Source organism: Lates calcarifer, unplaced genomic scaffold (genome assembly GCF_001640805.2).
Source record: "Lates calcarifer isolate ASB-BC8 unplaced genomic scaffold, TLL_Latcal_v3 _unitig_4002_quiver_610, whole genome shotgun sequence".
NCBI classification, from domain to species: Eukaryota; Metazoa; Chordata; class Actinopteri; family Centropomidae; genus Lates; species Lates calcarifer.
The window spans coordinates 166,323-176,204 of NW_026116648.1; positions in this window are offsets into that span (position 1 = coordinate 166,323).

Below are 9,882 nucleotides of genomic sequence, written 5' to 3' on the forward strand. Positions count from 1 at the left end.
CGAAAAGACCCCTTTTTTTTTTTTTTTAAATAATATATGTATTATATATAAGCTATATTTACGTGCTCTCCATGGCTGAAACTAAATGTTCATGCAAATTTGGGACTAGAGACTAGATGATATCTTGCATATAAATATTCTTTATTTTTTAATTTAACTAATATTTATTTATTATTAACGCATCGGCATGGTAGAAGAGAAAGGAGGTTTGTTCAGAGAAGTTTTTTTTTTTTTAATTAAACCGCATCCAGCTGAGGTGCTGGTGATGCCGAGGGATCTGATCTACACTACCGTGGATTAAATAAAGATTACTACTACTGCTTGTGAAGCCTAGCAAACGTGAGATTGACTGAGAACAGGAACGAGTCCACTGAAACTATAACTTGCTTGTGGGGTTTTGTACATATACAAGGTGAAATGTTTTCTGCTGTAATGTGAGGCTTATCTAGCAAAGGCGCTAGGACTGGGATGGCAGAGGCCGGGTGGGCGCTACGAACGCTGAAGCTAAGGCAGTTCCTGAAAACTGAATGGAAGCTTGAAGTGATCTCACCAGCATGTGTAGGAGGACGTCCGGTGCCGGCGTGGCTGGAATGGCATGACGGCATGGTCGCAGCTGGAGCAGCGGTCCGTGTGGGAGAAGAAGAACTCCGACTAAAATGATTGCTTGCAGCGTGCTTTCCGGCTCGTGGACTGGAACCCTCTGTCCTGGTCTCAAAGTACTTCCTCATTGTATGAAGACTCTCTGTGATCATTAACAATGTCTCTCTGATTGTGGACAACATTTTCTTCATCCTCGACAATGTCTCTCTGATCATGGAGCATGTCTCTGTGATCATGGATGACATCTTGGCGATCGTGGACGATGTTGTGGACGAAGTGGTGACACCGGCATGTGTAGGAGGACGTCAGGTGCCGGCGTGGCTGGAACGGCATGATGGCATGGTCACGGCTGGAGCAGCTGGCGGAGCAACGGTCCGAGTGGGAGAAGAAGAACGCCGACTAAAATGATTGCTTTGCAGCGTGCTTTCCAGCTCGTGAACTGAGAGAGCAAGAGTTTGAGGCTGGAGAATGTCCTAACTGATAATCTGGTACACTTATCCTGACTGCTAGAGTCGTACAACGTTGCAATGCTGAAATGACAGCTGAATGACAGCAGAGAGAGAGAACATTTTAAACTGATACACCTTACAGGTGATTGGCTCTAGATGGGAGTGTCAGGGTGTAACTGGATGAAAACAGAATTAGTGGGTGGGGCTTAGAGATTGCAGGAAGCAGTAGTGATTCAGCAGCCCAGTGCAGATAGAGAGTCTCCCTGATTGAACTTTCGCTAAGCTTCATGTTAAAATACTCTGTTAAAAAGAGGTTAATCATTGACTTCTCCTCGCAGCACACACATTCATTGCATCTCCAGGATTATTCCAGACTTTTATTCCAGACCACGGTGCTTAGCTGTCATTACCCCATCATTACATCAGTGATGCAATTTGTTGGGAGTTTTCTGGAAAAGAGCTTATTATGTCACTATACTCTTCACATTCAGCTGCAGGGGCAGTTCCAAGGTCTTTCAGAAACCTTATTTGGATCCTCACCAACAACTATATTCCTTACATTCTCCATCTTCTCAACAATTTCCTCATCGTCACCCATCCATCCTCACCTGATGCCTTTCTACTCTTAGCAAAGCCTTCTCAGAACTTCCAATGTCCAACTCTCCAAAGAGAAAACCTTAGGGTCTTGCATCTCCAAAGAATTTTTAGGCGTCACCCTGGAGGCCTCTTTACTCTTTGCTTTACAGCACATCACATTGCTTCTGTCAAACTATCTGCTAGCAGACAGATGCAAAAAGCACTAGCTGCTAGCCCCACCTAATGACCCCCTCTTGGGAAATCCTTCTGGTCTAACCTTCAAACAAAAACAGCAGCCATCCCCTCTCTCCATGACAGAATAATGCTAGACAACACATACAAAATGGTAATGCATCTTTTGCAACACTTCTTTGTTGTGTCTCAAATCAGATACTTCAGTTAGTAGACTTACATGTAGTACACTGTGTACATAGTAAACTCACTGGCATAGTGCATGACTTTCAACAGGGTAATGTTACCTCAAATCAAACACAGCTGTTTTGCACTTACCAGAATTGACAATTGCAACATGTGGCCATGATTGCCATTCCATCAAAATATGTGCCACCTGCTTTGTTTGCTTGACTTAAAAATTATTTTTTTTTGTGTGTGTGTTTCATGCCTTTTCACGTGACATGGAAATTGTGCTGTCATCAGCACCATAGTGTCCTCCATCTTCTGCCATGTAACTGCCATTTTCACATTTGACAATACATTGGTGGTCCCATCCCATTCCATTATGTTGCCAAGATGGCCACTATTAAGGTTGAGAAGGGTCCATTGTTCCACACTCAACTTTTTGACTGCTTTGAGTGCACCATCTGGGTACTTACAGTGAACTGCATGCTTCCATACTTAGTTAGTTAGTTAGTGTGATGTATGGAGTATGGTAAGTATGGAAGTACACAAACTGTGACACAGCAGTTGTCCTCCTGGAATGGAAGGAGTTCAATTTTCTTGACCTACAGTTCAGTTCCTCTTGTTTGCTCTCTACAAGCTGGACCCCATCATAATAGCCACCATACTTTAGAAGGATAAACGGTCCAGGAAGTCCATACCCATTCACCCAAACACTGAGGTAGTACAGAGGATCAAAGGTTGTATTCTCCAGTAATTATACAGTTTCTACACAGACTCAATTTCTAGACCACTTCTTCCACCATGCAGCTTATGTCCTTGGGCATCAAAACAGCATTACTGATTCATTGTCTTTTTTCCCTTTTCAGAAATTCAGACTTGGCCCCTGAATTGGACATCCATCGAAATACATCCCAACATTTTCAGCAACATTTTCCATATTCAACTAACTTTGCAGTTTACAAAACTATTTCAAACATATTTCACAAGAAGCCATCATTAACAGCCTTGCCCTGTGCACACCCTCAGCCCACCTAACCAGTTAGAACTGATTCTAACTGAAGAGATACCCCACTACCTACCAACTGTTCTTTCCTTCACTAGATGTCATGTTTATATGCAACTTTGCTCATTCTCTCTGAGTAGCACAAACAGCACACAGGTCATGGCTTTATGGTTTATATGAAAACAATGAAATAAAAAAATGCTTAAAATACTCTAGGCCTAGAATCTCTTCAAAACCAGTCCTCCAACTAGGTATTTGGATGCAGAGTCCATGAAAGAGCCTCTCTCCCTGTGGGGCCACGTGGCCAAGCCATGCCCAGAAGCTGGGGTTGGTGGCGAGCCTAATTACAGAGAGGCCAACTTAGTAATAGCATTGCCACAGCATTGTCTTTGTTGCCTAAACAGCCCAAAACACAGCTGAAATGAATGAATGAATAGCTCAAAAAAACACTCAAAATTTAGAAATGAAATTAATCACGAGGCCACAACCAAACCAAGCTAAGGGTACAAAATGTGCAATTTCACCCTTCCATACAGTAGATTTAAGCAGCTGTGTTAGGGCCGTATTAGCGAAGGCCAGCACCAAAACGTCTGTGGCTTAGGGGTGGGTGGATTGATCCAAATATCAACAGTATAGATACCAACATTGGTATTGGTATTGGATCAATGCTAGTGTGATGGGATCCATACTTTGGTTTCAGTTTCTGTCCTCTACATTCAATATGCTGCGCCCGTTTCATTAAAAGTAGAAATATCTGTGCAAACACCACTTTCACATCTTGCATGTATAATTTGCTCATTCTCCTCTCCTGTGCTCCGGGGGTTTGATATTGCGCTGTCACGTGACTCAGCAGTGCTGGACAGACACCTGTAGGCTGCACTGTGTGAGAGAGTGATGGCATGGCATAGAAAAAGTGAAGCGTTGAGTGGAGATATTTTACAGCTGTAAATGAAAACATTGCAGACAGCAATGTGTGTAGGAAGGCTATTTGCTACTGTGGCAACGCCACCAGTGAATACAAACACATGAAAAATCACGAAAAGGAGTATCTTGAGCTGCAAAGAGGAGGAGGGAAATCCCTCGGAAAGACAAGACTCCTGGCAAAGAGACAGAGGTCAAGCTGGACCCACTCAGTGGGGTTGATCTCTGTTCAGATCGTCAGTGCCCAATCCAAATGACTGACATTTCATCTTACCTTAACCACGTTATTTAAGTTTTCAAACCCAAACCAAACCTTAAACCATGGAGATAACATATCACATAACTTGAAGAGCACTGGCAAACATTTACACATTTAGGTATTAGAACATTTCATGCACATTATGTACATACTGAATACACAAAGCACATAGGAAATGGTTCTTTTTAGATAGGTCCACATACAAAAACTTTTGTTTCAATCTACTGTTAATAGTCTTTAGATCTTTAAATCTTCTGGTTTAAGTAAATTTGATAAATCTTCACAAGTCTTTTTAACGCATACCTTTGCATTTTCATCTCACACACACAGACACACACACTCACTCACGCATCCTATCCATCTCTTCTCCTTTCTCCTCAGCCTCATTTTCTGCTCTAAATCATGATGCAGCAGACTTAAATCTCAGCCAGCCAATAAGAATAAATTTCCCTGGCCTGCCTCACAGATGGAACCTCTCAGCAGGCCATTCTATTTATGTTCCAATCTGGCTGTGACTCACTCACACCATTACTTTCATTCAGGATTATTGCAATATGCTTGTCTGCAGTAAGTGGAGTATATACCTGGCTGACGTTTTAAACAGAATTTCAAATGATCTAAATGAACCACCACACTGTACAAATGTCACTGCAATCACATACCCTCACAGAGAAAGAAATAATCACATAAGTATACTGAAATGCACAGCAATGAGCTGTCTTCCTCTCTTCTGTCTGTCCAAAGACAGTCACATGTAATCACACAAGCATTAAGATGATTTGACAGGCTATAAACAATCCAACAAGTGTACAACCAGTCAAAACAGAAATTGAGCACAACTGTAATGTCAGTAATGATCACTCACTGTACAGGAAGCATGATGTGGCTTTGTTTAAGACCCATATTATCTTGCTCCCACATCAGTCAAATTTATTTGGAGGAGAAAACAAAGATGAATATTATTGTCCAGTAGAACGATTAGTTTGAAAACATAATCTAAACTCAGAGGCCATTTACTTGCTTTTTCTGAAACCTTCTGCCACCTCTTACAGTCTTTATTTTTATTTTATTTCTTCTTAATTTATCTTTGGCTTTTTAAATTTGATAGTCCACAGTGAAGGCAGACAGGAAACATCGGGGAGATAGTAGGGGGAAGACACATATTAAATAGTCAGGCCAGTCTGGAGTCAAACTGAGAGCCTACTGCTCAAGGTGTATGCACCGATGCCATATGTACCCTAACCATTCAGCCACTGTGTTACCCCCTTCCACAGGCTTTAATGAGCTTGCTCAAGTTACTCAATTTATTCTTTTGCAGAAGAAGACTGTGAGATGCATTTGAAACCTTCAGAAAATGCTGCTAAGTGGACATGTACATACATGTAAACATTAATCAGTTTACAGACCCAATCTGGATAACTAAGAGATCACTCCAATAAAGGGAAAATTGCTGCAGTTACAAGTTTTCAGTTTAAAACCATCAAGAGCAGGTACAAGTGTCAGAAAATGCCAGATATGCTGGGTGGTTGCTCAAATGCATAAATCAGCATGATGTACATGTTATACAAACACAAGATAATCACAGACATAACCTTGTTGTACTGTTGGTCATCTGCCTGCCTGTGATTCTATCCCCCTCCGAAATAATTGTAGGGATAGTGTGTTCTCAGTTCTACGCAATGAGTACAACATTATTATCACTGTTTTCATATTCTAGTTCACTCTGTCTCATTCCATAATATTTGTTAGGTCTCCCAAACTGCCAAGGCTGGATTACAAACCAGGCAAAGCAGGTAACTGTCCTGGGGACCCCAGACCCTCAGTGGGTCCAGGTCAACAACATGGCAAAAAGTTACTACTTTACTACTTACTACTTCAAAACAGCTATGGTGAGCCCAGGCCAAATGAAATCAATGACCTGAGCAAGTTTAGAGTTTGACCTTCACAATTCAGCAAAAATAATAACAAGAACACTTACTTAAACCAGGTAATCAATCCAGGTAATGTGTGCTAAGTGTGTGAAATTAAAAGCTTTCATCAAGCATTATATCTGAGCACAACTTGCATGCATTTTGAACTTTCTGAAGATTATAAAGTGTTTGGAAAAACCAGGGAGAGCACATACAGTCCTGTCAGTCTGTGGCACTGCTTTCTAGCTCCAAACGTCATCAACTGGATCAAGCCATGTCCAGCATTTTCTAAAAACTTACAATATTTCATTTTAGTATGTCTGTACATCTGCACTGAGTTATAAAGTGTCAACATGCTGCTTGTGGTGTCTTCAAACTTTGAAATTGAAGAAGAATACAGCCACACTTGGTTTTGTTTTCCAGGGTGCCTGTTTAAGTGTGAATTACTTCATTTTCCACTTCTCTCTGCTGTTTTTAAATGTAATTACTTTTCTGACAAATTGTGTATTGTGTGCCTTTAATTAATGAGGAGGGAGCACTTCAAGGTTGAAAAACAGTGGTTTTCCCAGTTGTGAGTTCTAACAGCCTGACTTCAAGTTAACATGTTATGTAGAAGCTGCTGGAGGTCACAGGCACACACACACACACACACACACAAGGGGAAAGCTTAAGGCCTTAATTATACTCCCTTGCCTCAAGTCATCACGATCTGATTTGAGTCTGAGTCAAGTCTAAGTCATATGATTTCCACATATTGTTTTCCTTAATAACTAATTTTACCTTGAATATGACAGCACAGGAGTGAGTGTGATAATTGATAGTGTGCTTGTTAAACCAGGAGAGATAGTGTGTAGTTTTACATTAAACAATGCACTCTGGTTGCTGTAGCTTTATAACACCTGATTGACTTGCATGCTGTTTCTCCTGATCTAATTATCTGAAGGGGCCAGACAGGGCACCCTTTTTGGATGTTAGGCATTTTTTCCTATTTGTCTGCTAATGGTTGGGAAACATTTAATGTGTGAGACAGCCACTATTTTTATCCAAAAAGCAGAAATTACTGGCTGCGATGCTGTAATTTTAGTCCTATCTTTTTTCCTGTGTCGGTGTTCACCCTGAATTACTGTGTGCATTTGCACATGCAAAAAGCCCTGATACAACCCCCTCTCTCCAGGCTCATTCAAGCTATCTGAGCAGACAGTGATGCATGTCTGACTGCACCACTGACTTTATGGGACTTGATTTAGAAAATCTCTTCTTGAAGCCAATTCATGTTTCTCCTCAAGTGGCCTGTTAGTGTGTGTGGCTCTGACAGTCTGCAGACAGTGTGAATCATGCACTTATGCCACTGTGTGTGTTTGTGTGTGTGTTTTTTCTTCACTGCATCTTATGAATGTGAATCTGTTGGAATTCTGTACAGCAGACACAATCAGCATAGCTAGGGAAGACCACACAATGCAGTGTGCAGCAGTGTATAAGATGTAGTGTTGTAGTTGTTCACTGGGGGGAGCACTCGGTCTGAGATTAACTGCTCTACTCCTTCACTCAGCTGAACTCACACACCCAATGAGCTCACAGTGAAGGCAGATTTCCTGTTCCAGCAAAAGGCCAAGTGACAGTTCACAGAAATAAAATGAGTGGAAGAGATGATTTATGGAGAACAGAAATAATTTAAATTAGACAAAAGTACATTTTGATTAATTTATGATGTTTAGGTCTACCTATCCTCATCAGGTATATGAACAAGCACCACAACAGTTGAACATGGATGCTGGATAAATTATCCAAAGAACCATACCATTTAGCACAATAGGTGAATGGTAAACCTTCAGAAACACATACTTGCATTCAGCAAATGAGGTAAAGTTAAATTTCAAGTTTAAAATTATATTTAGCAATATGGTTTTGCTATAGCTTGCACATTCAGTGTCCATATCATTATTTGTAATAACTAATTACAAATAATCTGCATTTGATGCCATGTGCAATTACCTACTCAAATATATAGATGAGAAAGGTAGCCCTCATGTTTTCTGCTCCAGCCATTTGGACTACTTTGTCAAAGGAAAATTGATGAATCTGATTCTCTAACTAAATTCAAGGCTAGAAACTCTATGGTATATAAATCCTTTTGTATTGTGTCTGTCCTTAGCCTTGTCTGTTTTTAATATTATTTTATCAATTGTTCGATTTTGAATCGTTTTTTTCTGCAACTTCTTTTGCTGCCATTTAGGCCTGGCCCCCCTCTCAAAAGAGGTTTCCAACCTCAGTAAGATGTTACTGGTGAAATAATACTCAAAAAAATGCATGTCCATTTCTGATTTTATAATTAATGATCCTTTGTATATTCTTCATGATTTAAAATCTTTGATATTTTCTAATGCCATTATCAATGTTGTGTTTAGTTGCCTGAACGGTCATACCATGTGGTACCATGTGTGCAAATGATGACCTCATCCCTGAATATTTCTCTCTTTGTTTGAACATCTACATTTCCATGATAAGTGAGCAACTTCAATTTCTAATGAGGACCATGTGATACAGTCAAAAGCTCCAGAATAAGTGGGTAAGTGGACCTTGATGAGATTATTTTATCAATGGTCAAATTAATATAATTCCTTGAAACAAAACTTTGCTACTATTTTCAATAAACAAGCCAAAAACAAATCATCTTAACCCTGCCTCTCCATTGCACAGTATTTTGATGCACTTCTGACTCTGATTTTGATTTTGATACATTTTCAAGAAGGATACAAGGAATACAATTTTCTGGCTTCATTATCAGACTAATACCTAAGATTATTAATTGAGATAATAATGGAACCTATCCCAGCTGACACCGGGTGAGAGGCAGGGTACACCTTTTGCTAATTGCCAGTCTATTGCAGGGCCAACATATATATATAGACAAACAACCATTCACACCTACAACCAGTTTAGAGTCACCAATTAACCTGCATGTCTTTGGACTGTGGGAGGAAGCTGGTAAGAGAGAACCCACGCAGGAACAGGGAGAACATGCAAACTCCACACAGAAAAGCTTGAACCTGCTGTGAGGTGACAGTGCTAACCACTTCACCACCATGCTTCCTAAAAGTAATATCTGAGCTCCAAAAGACTTAATTTAAAAATATGGATGAAATAGGCAAAACAACAAAACAGTGGCCTTACTCGTGTAAAGTTAACACAAATGTGGTTGAAACAACCATCAGTTTTACACTCTGATCCAAGATGTCCACAGTAGTAGACATAAAAATGTAATGATGACATTAGTTGACTAACAAAAAATGTTTAGCTTTATTTGTAGATGGAGGAAGGAACAAGCCATATCACAGAGGTTCAGACTTACCCTTAGAGTTTGGTTTAAAAAAATAATGCATGCAGTGTATTTTGTTTCATTGTCCCGATTTAGTTTACATAATCTTGTCCACTTCATCCACTGTTCCACACATAAAACAAAGAGTCCCTATATTGTTACAAGCGGAAACTTTTGCATAAATGGTCCTTGGTACGAATCATACCCTAGTTCACATTTACACCGCTAGGGGTCGTATAAGGTCTGCAGATCTGACGCTCTCCCTGACTCTCTGTCACGCTGATGTGTGGCAGAGAGAGATAATAATGTTACTACTACTGGGTGTAATTATAGCGCACAGCCTTGAGAGCAGCACATGAACGGTGAATGATTCACTGCATACATATCACAACATTTGCATGCATTAACCCGGTTCGCCCAGCCTGTCCTTAGGCTCACACAGGCTAAGTCAAACAACAAGTCAACAAGTCCTCCACTCATTGTGATCG